The sequence below is a fragment of the Myxine glutinosa genome, chromosome 3 (assembly GCF_964187855.1).
Source record: "Myxine glutinosa chromosome 3, kmMyxGlut1.1, whole genome shotgun sequence".
In the NCBI taxonomy this organism is placed as follows: Eukaryota; Metazoa; Chordata; class Myxini; order Myxiniformes; family Myxinidae; genus Myxine; species Myxine glutinosa.
The window spans coordinates 187,990,582-188,007,932 of record NC_136263.1 but is presented as its reverse complement, the minus strand read 5'-3'; the positions used below and the strand labels follow the sequence as shown (position 1 = coordinate 188,007,932).

General features: G+C 48.5%; 1 protein-coding gene across 1 annotated transcript in view; it reads left to right on the top strand.

Annotated features, from left to right (window-relative positions):
- The first annotated feature begins 632 nt into the window (after positions 1-632).
- EVI5 (ecotropic viral integration site 5) overlaps positions 633-17,351 on the top strand; it is an 87,574-nt gene continuing 70,855 nt past the window's right edge. Inside the window, exon 1 of the mRNA XM_078774877.1 lies at positions 633-789. The gene's annotated coding sequence lies outside the window, so the exon portion shown is untranslated. The remainder of the gene's footprint in view (positions 790-17,351) is intronic.

Genomic DNA, 17,351 nt, shown 5'->3' with positions numbered 1-17,351 from the left:
GAATATAGTGGTCACTTGATAACTCGTGAACCAATAATGAGAAACGGAGTACGATAGGCTTTCACTGCCTGAATGAATGGATTTTAGATGCAACTTAATGTTGTGGACCCATCGCTCGGAGAGCTTCTGGGATTCGAGGATTGAAACCGTCATGATGAATGGTTCCCAGCTTGCCAGGTAACGATCCAAAGGGCCATTCAATCGGTCAATCAGTAAATAATTACAAAGGCGAATTCATTGTTTCCATTGTGATTATTGAACAATCGGTAGAAATGTTAGTTTGCTTTAACAATGGGTGATTGTTGTTTGCTTTGTCTGGACTGCTGCGGTATGATTGGTTGCTGTAGCCCACGTGTTGTTTATGAATAATTTATTTATCTAGCTGTCTGCAAGTGCATTCGTGTTAACGTCGAACCAATTATTTGTCGATGTCAAAGCGTTTTGTACAAGTTCAATAAAGCATTCAGATATCACTTATAGCTCCTTTCATTGATGAGCATTATATTGTTAGAATGACTAAGCCTTCAATATAACGAAATGCCGCAAGAAAGACGCACAGCTGGATGACGTCATCGCGCTCCGAGATATGGCTGACGTCGGCAACGTGTCCCCGGAAGTGAGAAGGGCGGTGCAACCGCGGTGCTGATTGTGGCCAAAAACACACGGTTATTATCGAACCCAATATTGAGGCTTTGTGGAGTTACCAATGTTCAGTGTTCGATTCATTCACGGAAAAAATGGTGTTTTGAAGGGTCCGAACCCAGGAAGACGGCTCTGCTTGTGGACGAGGTGAGCTGAGGAGATCTTTCACGTACTTATCATTTATTAATTAGGAATAAACGCATCTCACCATTATTATCTTCCGCATTCATCATTCTCCATGATAATCTAACACCGCGTAATCACGTTTGATGGTATTTTCGCTTATTACCGCTGATCGAGCCATTATGCCCTGTGCCGATGAGAGGGGAGGAGTGCGGGTATGGCGAGTGGGAGGTGGAGGATTGGGGTAACGTGACATGTGGAGGATGGAGGGTTGGGGTAACGTGACATGTGGAGGGTTGGGGTAACGTGACATGTGGAGGGTTGGGGTAACGTGACATGTGGAGGGTTGGGGTAACGTGACATGTGGAGGTGGTGGAGGATGGAGGGTTGTGGTAACGTGACATGTGGAGGATGGAGGGTTGGGGTAACGTGACATGTGGAGGATGGAGGGTTGGGGTAACGTGACATGTGGAGGATGGAGGGTTGGGGTAACGTGACATATGGAGGATGGAGGGTTGGGGTAACGTGACATGTGGAGGGTTGGGGTAACGTGACATGTGGAGGGTTGGGGTAACGTGACATGTGGAGGTGGTGGAGGCTGGAGGGTTGTGGTAACGTGACATGTGGAGGATGGAGGATTGGGGTAACGTGACAAGTGGAGGCTGGAGGGTTGGGGTAACGTGACATGTGGAGGATGGAGGGTTGGGGTAACGTGACATATGGAGGATGGAGGGTTGGGGTAACGTGACATGTGGAGGGTTGGGGTAACGTGACATGTGGAGGGTTGGGGTAACGTGACATGTGGAGGTGGTGGAGGCTGGAGGGTTGTGGTAACGTGACATGTGGAGGATGGAGGATTTGGGTAACGTGACAAGTGGAGGCTGGAGGGTTGGGGTAACGTGACATGTGGAGGGTTGGGGTAACGTGACATGTGGAGGATGGAGGGTTGTGGTAGCGTGACATGTGGAGGATGGAGGGTTGGGGTAACGTGACATGTGGAGGATGGAGGGTTGGGGTAACGTGACATGTGGAGGATGGAGGGTTGTGGTAGCGTGACTTGTGGAGGATGGAGGGTTGTGGTAACGTGACATGTGGAGGATGGAGGATTGGGGTAACGTGACAAGTGGAGGCTGGAGGGTTGGGGTAACGTGACATATGGAGGGTTGGGGTAACGTGACATGTGGAGGATGGAGGGTTGGGGTAACGTGACAAGTGGAGGATGGAGGGTTGGGGTAACGTGACATGTGGAGGATGGAGGGTTGGGGTAACGTGACAAGTGGAGGATGGAGGGTTGTGGTAGCGTGACATGTGGAGGATGGAGGGTTGGGGTAACGTGACAAGTGGAGGATGGAGGATTGGGGTAACGTGACATGTGGAGGATGGAGGGTTGGGGTAACGTGACAAGTGGAGGATGGAGGGTTGTGGTAACGTGACATGTGGAGGATGGAGGGTTGGGGTAACGTGACATGTGGAGGGGGTGGTCAGCTGATTGGTCTGTTTGGATTGGAGGATTGATTAACAGTTGGTACCTCTCCAGGCTTCGCCGATGATGTACAACAAAACAAGGCCTTTCCTGATCTATAACCACTGCTTCGTTTCTTTGCACATTTTTTTTATTTTGCACTTTTTTGTTTTCAAAGCTAAAACGTCTTGGCTTTGCTGTTTCTTACACTTGTGAATTCTTCTTGGCATTTGTGATGGTGGATGGGGTGCGATGGGGTCAGGTAAATTAATACTTTGTCCATGTGTCTGCAATACTTCTTCCTTGGTATGCAGCACAAGGCTGTGGGGCAACATCATTGGCTGAGAGTGCGGCTGTGTCACCGATGCAGTGCCCTCTGCTGGTTGCGGCAGGAATTTGTAATTTGTTCAGAGTGCCGGTGATAGCTCGCCTACCCTTCGCGAAGGACACCGTGGGATCTTTAACGTCCACCAACGAATGCTGGCAGACGGGACGCCCTTTTAATGTCCATCCGTGGGACGACACACACATTGACGAATCACCCAGCCTGCGAAACTCCGGGATAACAGTTTATAGCTGGGTCAGGATTCAAACCCAGGCTAGACACCTTAGATGTGAATGTTCGTACCTCTAGGCCTAGAGTTCTTAACCTCGGGACTTTGGACTCCCATGGGGTCCAAGGGGTTGTTCCAGAGGGTTTGTGCAGGGTCCATGGAAAATTAAATATATACAATATTCGAATATCTCCCAAAAAACATCATTATAATCGCATGCACTGGTTGCACAAACGAATTGGTAACCCTAACCCTAATTACCCTAACCCTAATCTAACCCTAATCTAACCCTAACCCTAACCCTAACCCTAACCCTAATCCTAACCCTAACCCTAACCCTAATTATTTGGCATCCTTGTTAATTCAAGTCACTAATATTTATATCCTGCAAGTTCGGCAAGTAAAGCCAATAAAGTCGTTGATGGTGACACACGCACAGCGAGATCGATTTCAGCCCTTGGCAGCTCTCGACCAGCGGACAACCAATAGTTTCGGCGGAAAAATTCAAATGTGAATAGCAGTAAAAGAAGTTTTTGTTAATGTGATGTTCTAAAAATGTGCTGTTGATATTACGTGCTTGAATTTATTCCGTTTTCACCCCTCAGCCCAAATTGGCCTATGGGGTATTGTCGTCACGGGCGTCACGGGTGTCGTCCGGGCGTCCTCCGGGCGTCCGTCAACTTTTGGTTTCCGTCAATTTCATGGAGAACGGCTTGTTCGATTAAATCCGTTTTTGCAGTGTGTGTTGGGGTTGAGTAAGGGAAGGTTCCTTTCGAAAATGTGTGCGCTGCGATTTTCAATATGGCCGCCACGGCAGCCATCTTGAAATTGGTTTCCACGATGCATGGGCTGAGGGGTTACGCCTGCTTTGCAGTGCTATTTATTAGTAAATATAACCAAAATTTACCATTAGTTGCAATTGGAATTACAGATTCATGTCTGACTTAAGAATTAAGCCAGACTTTCTTTATATGGCATAGCCCATCGGGCAAAGCCGTCCAGAACGATACGGTCTGGCACCCAGCTCTGCTCACCAAACTCTCCTCCTATGGTATCCATGGAAATCTCCATGCATGGCTTGCGGACTTCCTCTCTGGTCGTAGTCAACGTGTGGCCCTGAATGGATTTCTCTCATCTCCCCTTCCCGTTCAGGCTGGAGTTCCCCAAGGCAGTGTGCTGGGCCCTGTGCTTTTTCTGGTCTTTATCAATGATCTCTCCGACTCTCTGGAAAATCCTCTGTATCTCTTTGCTGATGACTCCACTCTCTGCCGCTCCATTCCTCTTCCCTCAGATCGGCAGTCTGCAGCCTCCTCACTCTCTGAAGACCTGGACAAAATCACAGACTGGTCAAACATGTGGAACATGTCTTTCAATCCTGACAAATCTCACACTCTTACTATGTCTCTCCGAAAAGATCGACTGGACAACCCTCCCATCTACTTTCTCAACAATCCTCTCCAAGAAGTTCTGTCACTCAAGCTTTTGGGTCTCACCATCTGCCATGATCTTTCTTGGGAAAACCACATTTCCAAGCTGGCCTCCAAAGCCAGTCGCCGACTGGGCATCCTCCGTCGTGCGAAGTCCTTCCTAGGCACACCTGAGCTCCTCACCACATACAAGGCTTTCATCCGCAGCTCAATGGAATACTGTTCTCCCCTATGGGCCGGTGCTCCTGCCTCACACCTGGCTCGGCTTCACGCTGTTGAATCCAAAGCTTTCAGAATCATTGGAATCTCCCGCGATGAAGCTATCTCTGAGGGCCTTTCACTCACTCACCGCAGGCAGGTAGGTGGTCTTTCTGTCTTCTACCGACTCCTCTCCGGCCTTGCTCCCCCAGCTCTCTCTGTGCTCTGTCCCCCAAATATTCCTACAGGTCGCACAAGATCTGCCAGCCACCCTCTGATGGTTAAACTGCCGAAATCTCGGCTCTCTGCTCACCTTCACTCTTTCATTCCTCTTTTCTCCCGCCTCTGGAACAAACTCCCACACTCACTTCAATCACACTCCTCCCTCCAGGTCTTCAAAACAGCTGTTCACCACCATCTCTTATCTTCCCCCATCCAAAACCTTGATCTTTTCTACCCCCACTAATTCACCCCAGATCCACCTTGTTTGAAATTCCAACTTCTTTCCTGGAAGTCTTGGCAGTGTCCATATGTTTTATACCTCTCCCACCCCCCCCCCCCTTCCCATGCCTCCCCCCCAAAGCCCTCTCCCTCCCACAGTTCTCTCGATGTCTCCATGTCTCTCGGTCCCTGCTCTCAAATGTTGTGTTTGTGTCCTTCCCCCTCTCTCCCCATCTTGTCTACCGCTCCCGATGTTATTTGTTTTGTGTGTCTGTTTGTCTTTCTGTGTGATTAATGTTCGCTCTTTCACGAGCCTCGATCTTGTATACAAAAAAAAACAAAAAAAACAAACAGTATTTGTCTATCCATATGTATGTATGTATGTCCCTCACAAACGTACACCAATCAGATCTGAGGATATAGTCACATGATGGGGTGATGTGATGTGATTACATCTGTGATGTCATTACGCCAGTACAACGGCTGACAACACACACCACCATTTTGATTTATATGCCGTTCAGAACGACATATCGTCGAACCTGTCATATATCACAATCGCCATGCTCTACCTTTATGTTTTTCATTCAGTGTGAAACACAAACAAACCGATTGTTAAAATGATCATCAAATATCGAAAGCATAGACGTTACAGGTCTTCCAACGATACCGTACGTATAGGCCTTAGGCTTCATGCCTTCATGCCTCCCCTTCAGGCCACTTCAGACAAATTAACCCAGGTTTCTTAATACAGTAGTATCGTTTTCGTAATAATAATAATAACATTAATAATAATAATAATATAGTAAATATAGTAGTAACACTGCAATCCCTTTGTCGTGACTGCAAAGTGACTGGATTGAAGCGGTGTATGGTTGGTTCATTGTTGATTCAAAACATAGAATAAACCAGTGTCTCAATGCAATCTCTTCACTTCCATGATGACCGACATCTTGGAGACTTAGAGTACTTAAAAAAAATAATTGATGCTTACATTATTTGCGAACTGGTATCCGCACCCAGGTCATACGATCCTCTTCAACTAAAGTATCAAACAAGCCCGGCTACGCCACTGTTGGACCTTCAGTCTTGTTTTAAATATCCCACTCTATAAATCTGTATAGCTGACATTTTTAATGTATGTACTGCATATATGAATGAATGAATGAATAAAAATGTATGTATATATGAATGAAATGAACATTTTTAATGTATGTAAGAAGTGAAAATTCATATTAAGGGTAAATAAACCAGTTTGTAGCAAATAAAAATTCAAACTACATTTTCACTTCAAATCCTTTTAAGACAGAGTGAACATGTAAAATATATCAAAGAAGTAGGATCTGAGCATAAAAGGTTAGGTTGTGAAAAGCTTGTGATGTTGCGCATGTCCCCAGCGACTGAGCCGACGCTCCACTGCATTGACTGAGCGTGACGTCATCATTTTGCGACAGGCTCACAGCTATCTTGCTGCCCGTGCGGCATGCTCTTTTTTTTTTTTTTTTTTTTTTTTTTTTTTTTTTGGTATACAGAATCGAGGCTCGTGAAAGAGCTAACATTTATCACACAAACAAATCAAACAGACAAACAAAATATATAAAAAGAGGGAGCGGTAGACAAGATGGGGAGAGATGGGGATGCATACAAACACAACATTTGAGAGCAGGGACATCGGGAGATGTGTGGGAGGGAGAGGGCTTGGGGGGAGGAGGCGTGGGAAGGGGGGGGGGGGAAGGGTTGGGAGAAGTATAAAACACAAGGACACCAAGGACTTCCAGGAAAGAAGTTGGTATTTCAAAAAAGTGGATTTGGGGTGAAATTAGCGGGGGTAGAAAAGATCAAGGTTTTGGATGGGGGACGACATGAGACGACTTTGGGCATATTATTTATCTCATCTCAATGAGCTCCCAAACGCGGCTCAAATTCATCTCAGCAGCAAAGAAAGGTATCGTTAGAAGAAATGATACCCTCGATGGAATAAAAAATTTTTTTTACATCTCAAACCATATAATGTGGGGGTTCATGTGTAATACTTGAGGATCTGGGGGTCCGTAGGTTCAAAAAGGTTAAGAACCACTGCTCTCGGCTATCATGTCAGCCATTGCAATACTTACCATGTTATGTCAGTTGGTGCTCATGGCTATAGATTTTTTTTCTTACAGGAGAGCCTTGTATTGTGTTGGCTTAGCAGTTAGGGTGTCGGTTTGGGATCCTAGGATCCTGGGTTTGAATCCAGGGCGATCGCTGAATTAACGCCATGGGGGTTGACTCAGCCTGTCATCCTTCCGAGGTCGGCAAATTGAGCACCAGTTCACTGGTAATTCCCTGTGTGTCGCAAGAGGCGACTAACAGGGTTGGCGGCAGGAAGGGCACCCGGCCATAAAACATTGCTTCAAAAAGGGGACCACGGTGCCCGAAAAAGGCCAACCCCTGCTCTGCGGGGGGGAAATGGCCTCTAAAGGTGGTTCAGTGTTTTTCAGGATGTAAGGCTCGTAGTGGAGCTGTCACACACACATCTCACACACAAGGACATAGATAAATACACGAGACGCAACACAGGACTGTTAGATGAGACAAACACAGCCACGAAGCGTGCGGGAAGTGCTGTCATTTCCTGGGGAACTCTGGGTAATCGTGACTTCACAACAATGGCGCTGCCCTTCTCAACGGGGCATTTCCTCCTCCCCATGGATGGCAACTGCTTCGTTGACACCGTTTTTAATCTCGCATGACCCTGACCTTGTATTCTAACTCTCACTAGCTCGTCAAGGACGAACCAATTAGTGAAGGCAAACTAGATAGTGTTTGAGTGGCCCATTATTGTCCCCCGTCGCACCGCGGAGCGAAAGGGGGACTATGGTTTTCCCCTCCGTCCATGCGTGCGGGCGTGCGTGCGTGCATGCATGCGTGTGTGCGTGTGTACGTGCGTGCGTAAGCGAAGGACCGAATTCTAATTTGGTGTGTGGGTGCAACCCACGTCAAAATCCAAGATGGCCGCCGCCATGTATGTCTGAACCTTGTGAGCGGAATATCTTGAAAAATAAGCGAAGTACCAACTTTTAATCTGGTGTGTGGGTGTATCTAGGCATAAGGAAGAACGCTATTGAAAATTGGGTCGCCACGTCAAAATCCAAGATGGCCGCCACCATATAATGAACCTTGTGAGCGGAATATCTTGAAAAATAAGCGAAGTACCAACTTCTAATCTGGTGTGTGGGTGTATCTAGGCATAAGGAAGAACGCTGTTGAAAATTGGGTCGCCACGTCAAAATCCAAGATGGCCGCCACCATATATATATGTCTGAACCTTGTGAGCGAAATATCTTTTTATAAAATTAACGAACTACTAACTTCTAATCTGGTGTGTGTGTGTATCTACGCATAAGGGAGAACGCTATTGAAAATTGGGTCGCCACGTCAAAATCCAAGATGGCCGCCTTGCGTCCCACTTTGTCAACTCGCATCACTTCACCGACGGGGGACCTAGGCGTAACGCTTGTTCCATCTCAAATAGATTACTGGAACAAATTAATCCATCATAACCGCTCACATTCCATCCAGAAGTTTTGAGTGATACTCATTGAAGCAATAAATGATTTGAAGAGAAAATGTCCGTCCAACATCGTCCAACGAACAAACATTATTGGGGGATTTTATGCTGCCAACTTTCTTTCATTCCTAGTTTTTGCTCTCTTGAGTCGTACCATTTGCTTCTACTTTTTGAAGCAAAGACATTTTAGTTGTGGTTATTACCACTTGTCCGCTAAGCGAATATCTGGGTTAAGCAATTCGTTTACTTGTCTGTCTGTCTGTCTACAAACGCAGTTTATGAGCGAGGAGCTCCTTAACTTCAATTTCATTTTTTATTTTGAACACGAATCGGAACATGAAACGGAAAACGAACCTGTAGTTTAACAGTACTTTGGCTCTGAATTCACCCGATCGTGCATGCGCGAGAGGAGTGAGATGATATTTTTTACTCTGCCTGTGTGGCATTCAAGTAAAATTGAAAATCACTCCAAAAGGCTATTTGACTGCGGTAAAAAAATATTCTACAACCATCAAACTCTTTATTTTCTTTTAAAATTATTTACATTCTTGAACTAGATGGTATTCATAGAATACTTACCCTGTGCAGTCAACTTGGTGCGAGCCAACTCTTCTGTTTTTGAACGTTTTTTTTCTTCTTTGATCCAATATGGCTGCCAGACCACGTGAGTGATGACTGATGACATCATAAATTTATATTCTCTAATATAATTGTTGTGTAGATCACGCTCAAGAAATACGAATGTAGATTGTGCTCGAAAATGCAAAGCAAGAATTTAAAAGACCCTTCCCATCTCCTTTTTCTCAAGACTGTGTGGGAAGGTTTTCTATGAACTCTATTTTTTTTGTGTGTTTGTTGAATTTGTTTGATGTACAATCTTGTCAAGTGTTGTGTTTTCTTGCCAATTGATTCCTCAATTTGACATTTAACAAACACTCAAGTGTTTCGGAGTGATTCATAGCTCATATCTGGCAGTCAGTCTTGTTGACAAATGCACTTGTTTTGCAAAGTTGACACGGTGGTTTCTGCACACTTGGACGTTTTCAAGCGACATATTAACCACAAAGGTTATTGCACAACTACGTACCAGACTTACAGGGAGTGGTAGGAAATTGATGGAGACGAGAATTGATTTAAAGGGGACAAAATGACACATTGTGAAATGCCATTCAAAGACCGAGGGGGAGGGGAGGGGGTGGGTGGGGGTATATTTAAAGAGAGAAAATAGTTGCCTTCATTATTCTAAACTCTTCTGCATATATTCTAAACTCTTCAAAGAGAAAATATCTGTTTCTATAATTATAATTGTGCATATATTGACTACCAAGTTACAACAACAAATGCAAGTTGCATAAAACATGGCAGTATTGTGAATCTAGCCAATGCTGTATATCTGTATCTTGAGTGGAATATGAAAACACAATACAGCATGTAGGTGGCAATTTCTAGTCGGATAACATGGCTAAAAGACAGATATCCATTTAGGCAAACTTGACAGGAAGATGTATTTTTATTTTTTATTTTTTGTATACAAGACCGGGGCTCGTATAAGAGCTAGCACATTAAACACACATTAGCACATACATCACAAAAAACATATACGGACACATAAAACAATAAAGGGAGGGGGAGACAAGATGGGAGAGAGAGGGAAGCACACAAGCACAACAATAGAGGACAGGGACATCGGGAGATCTGCGGAAGGGAGAGGGCTGGGAGGGGGTGGGGGGGTAGGGAGGGGAAGGGAAGGGGTACACGGTATAAAACAAATTGCATGAGAGACAGCATCAAATTGACACCACTAGGAATTTCAGGAATGAAGTTGGAGATTGTAAGAGGTGGATTTGGGGTGTATTAACGGGGGTAGAAAAGATCATGGTTTTGGATGGGGGAAGATAAGAGATGGTGGTGAACAGCTGTTTTAAAGACCTGGAGGGAGGAGTGGAATTGAAGAGTGTGTGGGAGTTTGTTCCAGAGGCGGGAGAAAAGAGGAATAAAAGGGTGAAGGTGAGCAGAGAGTCTTGATTTTGACAGTTTCACCAGGAGAGGGTTGCTGGCACTTCTTGTGCATCCTGCAGGAATATTTGGGGGACACAGCACATGAGAGATGGGGGGAGAGTGTGAGATTGCGGTACGAGAGAGAGTGAGATTGCGGGAGCGAGAGAGTGTGAGAATGCGGGAGCGAGAGAGTGTGAGAATGCGGGAGCGAGAGAGTGTGAGAATGCGGGAGCGAGAGTGTGAGATTGCGGGAGCGGGAGATTGCGGGAGCGGGAGAGTGCGAGATTGCGGGAGCGGGAGAGTGCGGGAGTGCGAGATTGCGGGAGCGGGAAAGTGCGAGATTGCGGAAGCGAGAGTGTGCGAGGTTGCGGGAGAGAGGGTGTGCGAGGTTGCAGGAGCGAGAGAGGTTGCGGGAGCGAGAGGTTGCTGGAGCGAGAGTGTGCGAGGTTGCGGGAGCGAGAGTGTGCGAGGTTGCGGGAGCGAGAGTGTGCGAGGTTGCGGGAGCGAGAGTGTGCGAGGTTGCGGGAGCGAGAGTGTGCGAGGTTGCGGGAGCGAGAGTGTGCGAGGTTGCGGGAGCGAGAGTGTGCGAGGTTGCGGGAGCGAGAGTGTGCGAGGTTGCGGGAGCGAGAGTGTGCGAGGTTGCGGGAGCGAGAGAGTGCGAGGTTGCGGGGGCGAGAGAGTGCGAGGTTGCGGGGGCGAGAGAGTGCGAGGTTGCGGGGGCGAGAGAGTGCGAGGTTGCGGGGGCGAGAGAGTGCGAGGTTGCGGGGGCGAGAGAGTGCGAGGTTGCGGGGGCGAGAGAGTGCGAGGTTGCGGGGGCGAGAGAGTGCGAGGTTGCGGGGGCGAGAGAGTGCGAGGTTGCGGGGGCGAGAGAGTGCGAGGTTGCGGGGGCGAGAGAGTGCGAGGTTGCGGGGGCGAGAGAGTGCGAGGTTGCGGGGGCGAGAGAGTGCGAGGTTGCGGGGGCGAGAGAGTGCGAGGTTGCGGGGGCGAGAGAGTGCGAGGTTGCGGGGGCGAGAGAGTGCGAGGTTGCGGGGGCGAGAGAGTGCGAGGTTGCGGGGGCGAGAGAGTGCGAGGTTGCGGGGGCGAGAGAGTGCGAGGTTGCGGGGGCGAGAGAGTGCGAGGTTGCGGGGGCGAGAGAGTGCGAGGTTGCGGGGGCGAGAGAGTGCGAGGTTGCCGGGGCGAGAGAGTGCGAGAGTGTGGGGGCCAGAGAGTGCGAGATTGCGGGAGCGAGAGAGTGCGAGAGTGCGAGAGTGCGGGAGCGGGAGAGTGCGAGATTGTGGGAGCGAGAGAGATATTTAAAGAGGAAGTCATATTGAGAGAGAGATATATTGTGGGGGAGAGTGTGAGATTATATATATATGTATATGTGTATATATATATATATATATCCAGTCACGTGAAAAAATAAGTACACCCCATGTAAAGTTTTGCCTTTTTCAACATATTTCAACATACAGCTATTTGATCTTCATTTCAACAATATTGATAGATAAAGGTGATATAATATAACAAATATCATGAAACATTTACATTTTGTAGTCCATTGTATAAATTAAATAAACATAAATGCAAATTTCGCATGTGGAAAAAGTAATTACACCCCGACATTTATCACTACTTCAAATACCTAAAATTAGAATCAGGTGCACCAACTCAGGTGCAAATGATTAGAACATCGTGAGAGAGGATCTTGGAGGAACCTGTCTTATTTAAACCTCAGACATTTAGTTTGGTTTGCTCTTTGTTGTTGAAGTGTGCGGCGTCACCATGCCTAGATCAAAAGAGCTCTCTGAGGCCTTCAGAAAGAAGGTTATAGATGCCTACGAGTCTGGGAAGGGATTTTAAAAGATCTCCAAACCATTTGAAATCAATCATTCGACTGTCCGGAAGATCATCTGCAAGTGGAGAAGATTCCAAACAACTGCCAACTTGTTCAGGCCAGGCCGCGCCAGCAAGTTCAGTCCGAGAGCAGACCGCAAGATGCTGAAAGAAGTCTCGAAGAACCCCAGAATGTCACCACGGGACCTACAGGTAGCTCTTGCCACTGTTGATGTCAAAGTGCACGAGTCTACCATTAGAAAGAGGCTGCACAAATATGATCTACATGGGAGGTGGGCCAGGAGGAAACATTTGCTGTCCAGAAAGAACATCAGGGCAAGACTAAAGTTTGCCAATGAACACCTAGGCAAAGACCAGCACTTCTGGAACAATGTGCTCTGGACAGATGAGTCAAAGGTAGAGCTATTTAGCGACAGTACCAGAAGACATGTTTGGCGATAACCAAAGACAGCATTTGACCACAAGAACCTGATACCAACTGTAAAGCATAGCATGGTGGTGGAAATGTTATGGTTTGGGGCAGCTTTGCTGCATCAGGGCCTGGGCAGCTCACCATCATATAATCCACTATGAATTCTTCATTGTACCAGAGGGTGCTTGAGGATAATGTGAGGCCATCTGTCGGAAAGTTGAAGCTCAACCGAAGGTGGACCTTGCAACATGACAATGACCCTAAACTTACCAGTAAATCCACCAAGGAATGGCTGAAAAGAAAGAAATGGAGGGTTCTGGGATGGCCAAGTCAAAGTCCGGATCTAAATCCCATCGAGATGTGGGGGGATTTGAAACGAGCTGTGCATGCAGGAAACCCCTCACTCTTTCAAAGGGTAATCATACAGTACATGTTTGTGGCTTATAGTATTTTTACTTCTGATACGATAAGAAGCAGCACAATAAGATATTTATACTCATAAACATGGCATTTGTTCATTGAGGAAAACCCCTTGGGGAGATGGGATATTATTAATATCAATATTGTTTTGTAATGACATTATTATTATGCTATTATATTTAGGTTTTTGTTACGTTTGCTGTTAGAAGCAACCTTGAAAAAACATCAGTTTAAAGCTATCTTAACATGGATATACACTGCAACTCGCAACCCCATTGGCAGGGAAAACACCCCCTATTGGGGGGGGGGGGGTGGTCAAATGAATTGGTTGCAACCTTCATTTTGTGACCCTTAGTCCTCCTGTCAAGTTTGGTTGAGAATGGATATGTAATGACCGAATATATCACGGTCAGAAATTGTCAGACAGACAGACAGACACCAAATTGAGTATTTTAGTATGTGATGATTGCTTTTGGTTCGTGTTTCCATGAGTTTTCTGAAACTGGGATATTTAGGTTCATGCAGATGTATCTGTGGATTACTCTACATACTTTGTTGTGCCTTTGTGTGCACAGCTGTTCTGACATGAGTTTTTACATCCCGAAAGGTGGTGGCTTGTACTTTCTGTTTCTACCTTTAAGAACCTACATCTGTCCGATTGACTCAGTTCCACCATTTTCTTAAAGCCATTAGAGTAGTTTCCGTGTTCTTGGGCATTTATTATGATTCAGTCTCCATCCCAGTTGAGCTGACTTATTTTTTAGCCACTACAGTGAGCCTACTTTATCGATGCCCAATCTGCCTTACTTTAAAAAAAAATACCTTCTTGCTCTCTTTTACCTTCTCCCAGTCAGTGTATATTTATTTATATTTCGCTTTATATGTTTATGTTGTCTTTTTTGCAATTGTTGGGGCTGTATTTGTTGCTGTTGTGACATCTTCTATTTGCATCTGTGTGTGGAACTTTTTGCTAGGTGGGTCAGGGATACCTTTTCTGGTGTTCTGGCTTCGTGTTTGCATACAAATTGGATTCTGTTGTCTGTTGAGCTTTTCCCATACTCGGCCAACCCTACAGCTTTTACTTTACGCTTGGTTGAGTTCGAGTTCCATCACGCAGCTACCTCCTCGTCTCAACAGGTACATTCTCAGGATGCATCTTCCTTGTTTTGATATTGAGTTTATTGATTTTGATTGTGGGCAGTTTATTATTCAGCAGCTGTACTGGAATACTGGTATTGTGAGTTGGTTTATGGCTTTGATTTTGGTCCTTGGAGAAAGGTATGTTTTCAGGATCAGCCTCCTTCTGTGCAGGTATTCTTTGGTAATTGTTTTGCGCATTTGTGACATATTTGGTAGCCCTCTTCTACTCCGAGGTATTTGTATGATGCTTCGTTGTCTAGCTCCTGCATTGTTGCACCTTTATAGAGTTTTATGCTGTCTGTTTTTGTTGCTCTACCTTGCACGAATGTGCCCTTGGCACACTCATCTCGGCCAAATTCCATTTGGATGTCGTGTCGAGTACTGCTTCACTAATTTCAGTTGTTCTGCCAAATTTTCGTCATTCGATGTGAAGAGTTTTAAATCTTCATGTATAGAAGATGGGTCACCTTTCCTGTGTTTTTGGATGTTATTTTGGATGTTGGGGTGTGTCTCTGTCCTCGCTTATTAATCAGGTTGCTTAGTGCGTCCAGGGCCAGGCAAAACAGGTGGGCAGGCACCTCGGAAAATCCTGCATCGTATTTTCACCACTGGTACTTTGATGTGTGTGTGTGTGTGTGTGTGTGTGTGTGTGTGTGTGTGTGTGTGTGTGTGTGTGTGTGTGTGTGTGTGTGTGTGTGTGTGTGTGTGTGTGTGTGTGTGTGTGTGTGTGTGTGTGTGTGTGTGTTATTTATACGAGTATATTATTATTACTAGCAACGGTACCCACCCTGGGGCGGGGCTTCAATTGGGAAGCCCAAATGAAAATGCAAAATATCAGAAATTGAAGGCTTTTTAAAATTTTAAATGATTCTTATAAACATCTGTTGAATCATATCACACGCAAATCATGAAAATCTAAACAGTACATGGCGCCCATTTTGAAAAAAGATTGAATTCTGCAAAACGGAAGCGGCCGCTACACCCGTTTCTCAGTCGCTTTGCACATGCTGCCATGTTACTTCGGAGCCGCACGTTTATATAGGAAGAGTTCGTCAGGAGTTGATCTACTCTCTCCTGGTACGTAGAATTTCAACAAAAGCCACATCACTGTTCATATCGGTAAATATTATTCCGTCGTGTTTGGAAAAACTGGAAAATTGGAAAACTTGGGAAAATAGGAAAAATAATATAGTGAAGGAGCTGCGCTCCAACGCGAGTCGAAAGAATTGACGCGACCAAAGACGGAATTCGTCCGAGTTGCTTTATTGAAACAAAACAGCTCAGGTATTCTGACAAGCCCGTTTATCGGGCAGCAATATATATACACATTTATGCCGGGGCGTTTGCCCGGGAAAACCGAGACCGGGCACGCCCGGGTGTCAAGGGCGAGTCCTGGAAAGGCGAGTCTGGACATGCCCGGGCGTCCTGGATGCGGCCTGGCAAGTCGAGGCTGGGCGTGCCCGAGCGCTCTGGCGAGCCCTGGAAAAGCGAGAGCGGGCATGCCCGGACGCTCTGGGCGAGCCCTGGAAAGGCGAGTCTGGACATGCCCGGGCGTCCTGGACGCGGCCTGGCAAGTCGAGGCTGGGCGTGCCCGGGCGCTCTGGGCAAGCCCTGGAAAGGCGAGAGCAGGCATGCCCGGGAAAGACGAGACCGGGCGTGCCCGGGAGGTTCGGGCGTGCCCGGGAACAGCGAGTCCGGGCATGCCCAGGAGAGGCGCGTCTGGGCCCGTCCGGACGAGCCCGGCATGGCGATCGCGCCCTGGCCGCGTCCTGGCAGGTGCAAGGCGATTGTGTACATTCAGCGGGAACCGCTACACACGCCCCTCCAGAATCGACCTGCACCGGCAGGGTCAATTTAAGGGGGGTCCAGATGACCCGGCCAAAGCGACCCCTGGAGGGTCGTGGGGGGGGGGGGGGGGGGGTCCGATCCGGTGGTGGGTGGCCGAGCGGGGGGAACTGTAGACGGGGGGCGGCCTCACCGCGGAGGAAGGGCCAACCGTGGTGGTCGGTCGACGTCCACGTGCGCCGGTTTGAGGCGGTCCACAGAGATCCGGTCCGACCGGCCGCCGACGTCGACGACGAAGGACTTGTCGCCCCGTCGCAGGACCCGGAAGGGCCCGTCGTACGGCGGCCGGAGTGGCCCCCGGTGCGCGTCATGATGCACAAAGACGTACTCCGCTGTGCGAAGCGCCGGGGGGACGTAGGACTGGGGGCCACCGTGGCGGGACGTTGGCACGGGGGCAAATCGTCGGGCGGCCTCCTGGAGGTCCGAGCGTTGGTGTGCGGCGGACCAGGGACTGGTAGCATCAGGCACGAACTCGCCCGGGACGCGGAGCGGCTGGCCGTAGACGAGCTCGGTGGCGGACGCCCGGAGGTCCTCCTTGGGTACCGTGCGGAGGCCCAAAAGGACCCACGGCAGCCGGTCGTCCAACCGTCGTCCTGAAGGCCGGCCATGAGTGCGGCCTTCATGGAGCGGTGAAACCGCTCGCACAACCTGTTGGCTTGGGGGTGGTAGGCCGTGGTGCGGTGCAGCGTGACCCCCAACGAGCGGGCGATGGCGCCCCAAAGTTCGGACGTGAACTGTGGGCCGCGGTCGGACGAGATGTCCGCCGGTGCGCCGAAGCGCGCGACCCAGGTGGCGATGAACGCCTGCGCCACGTCGGCGGTGGTGGTGGAGGTGAGGGGCACGGCCTCCGGCCACCTGGTGGTCCTGTCCACCATGGTGAGCAGGTGGGTGAACCCCCGCGATGGGGGCAGGGGACCCACCAGGTCCACGTGGACGTGGTCGAAACGCCGTGCAGGCACGGTGAAAGGTGCTTGCGGGGCCTGGGTGTGGCGGTGGACCTTGGCCCGGTGGCAGGCCGTGCAGGCGTTGGCCCAGTCACGGACGTTCCGTCGAAGGCCGTGCCAGACGAAATGCGCCGACACCAGCTTCTGAGAAGCTTTCCGGCCCGGGTGAGAAAGGCCGTGGATGGAGGCGAAGATGCGGCGCTGCCAGGAAACGGGCACGATGGGGCGAGGCTGGCCCTGGGAGACGTCGCAGAACAGGACGGTGCCCGCGAAGGGGATGTCGGCCAGGCGGAGGCCCGTGTCCGCCGCCCGGAGGGCCTGCACCGAGGTGTCGGTGGTCTGGTCGGCCGCCATGAGCG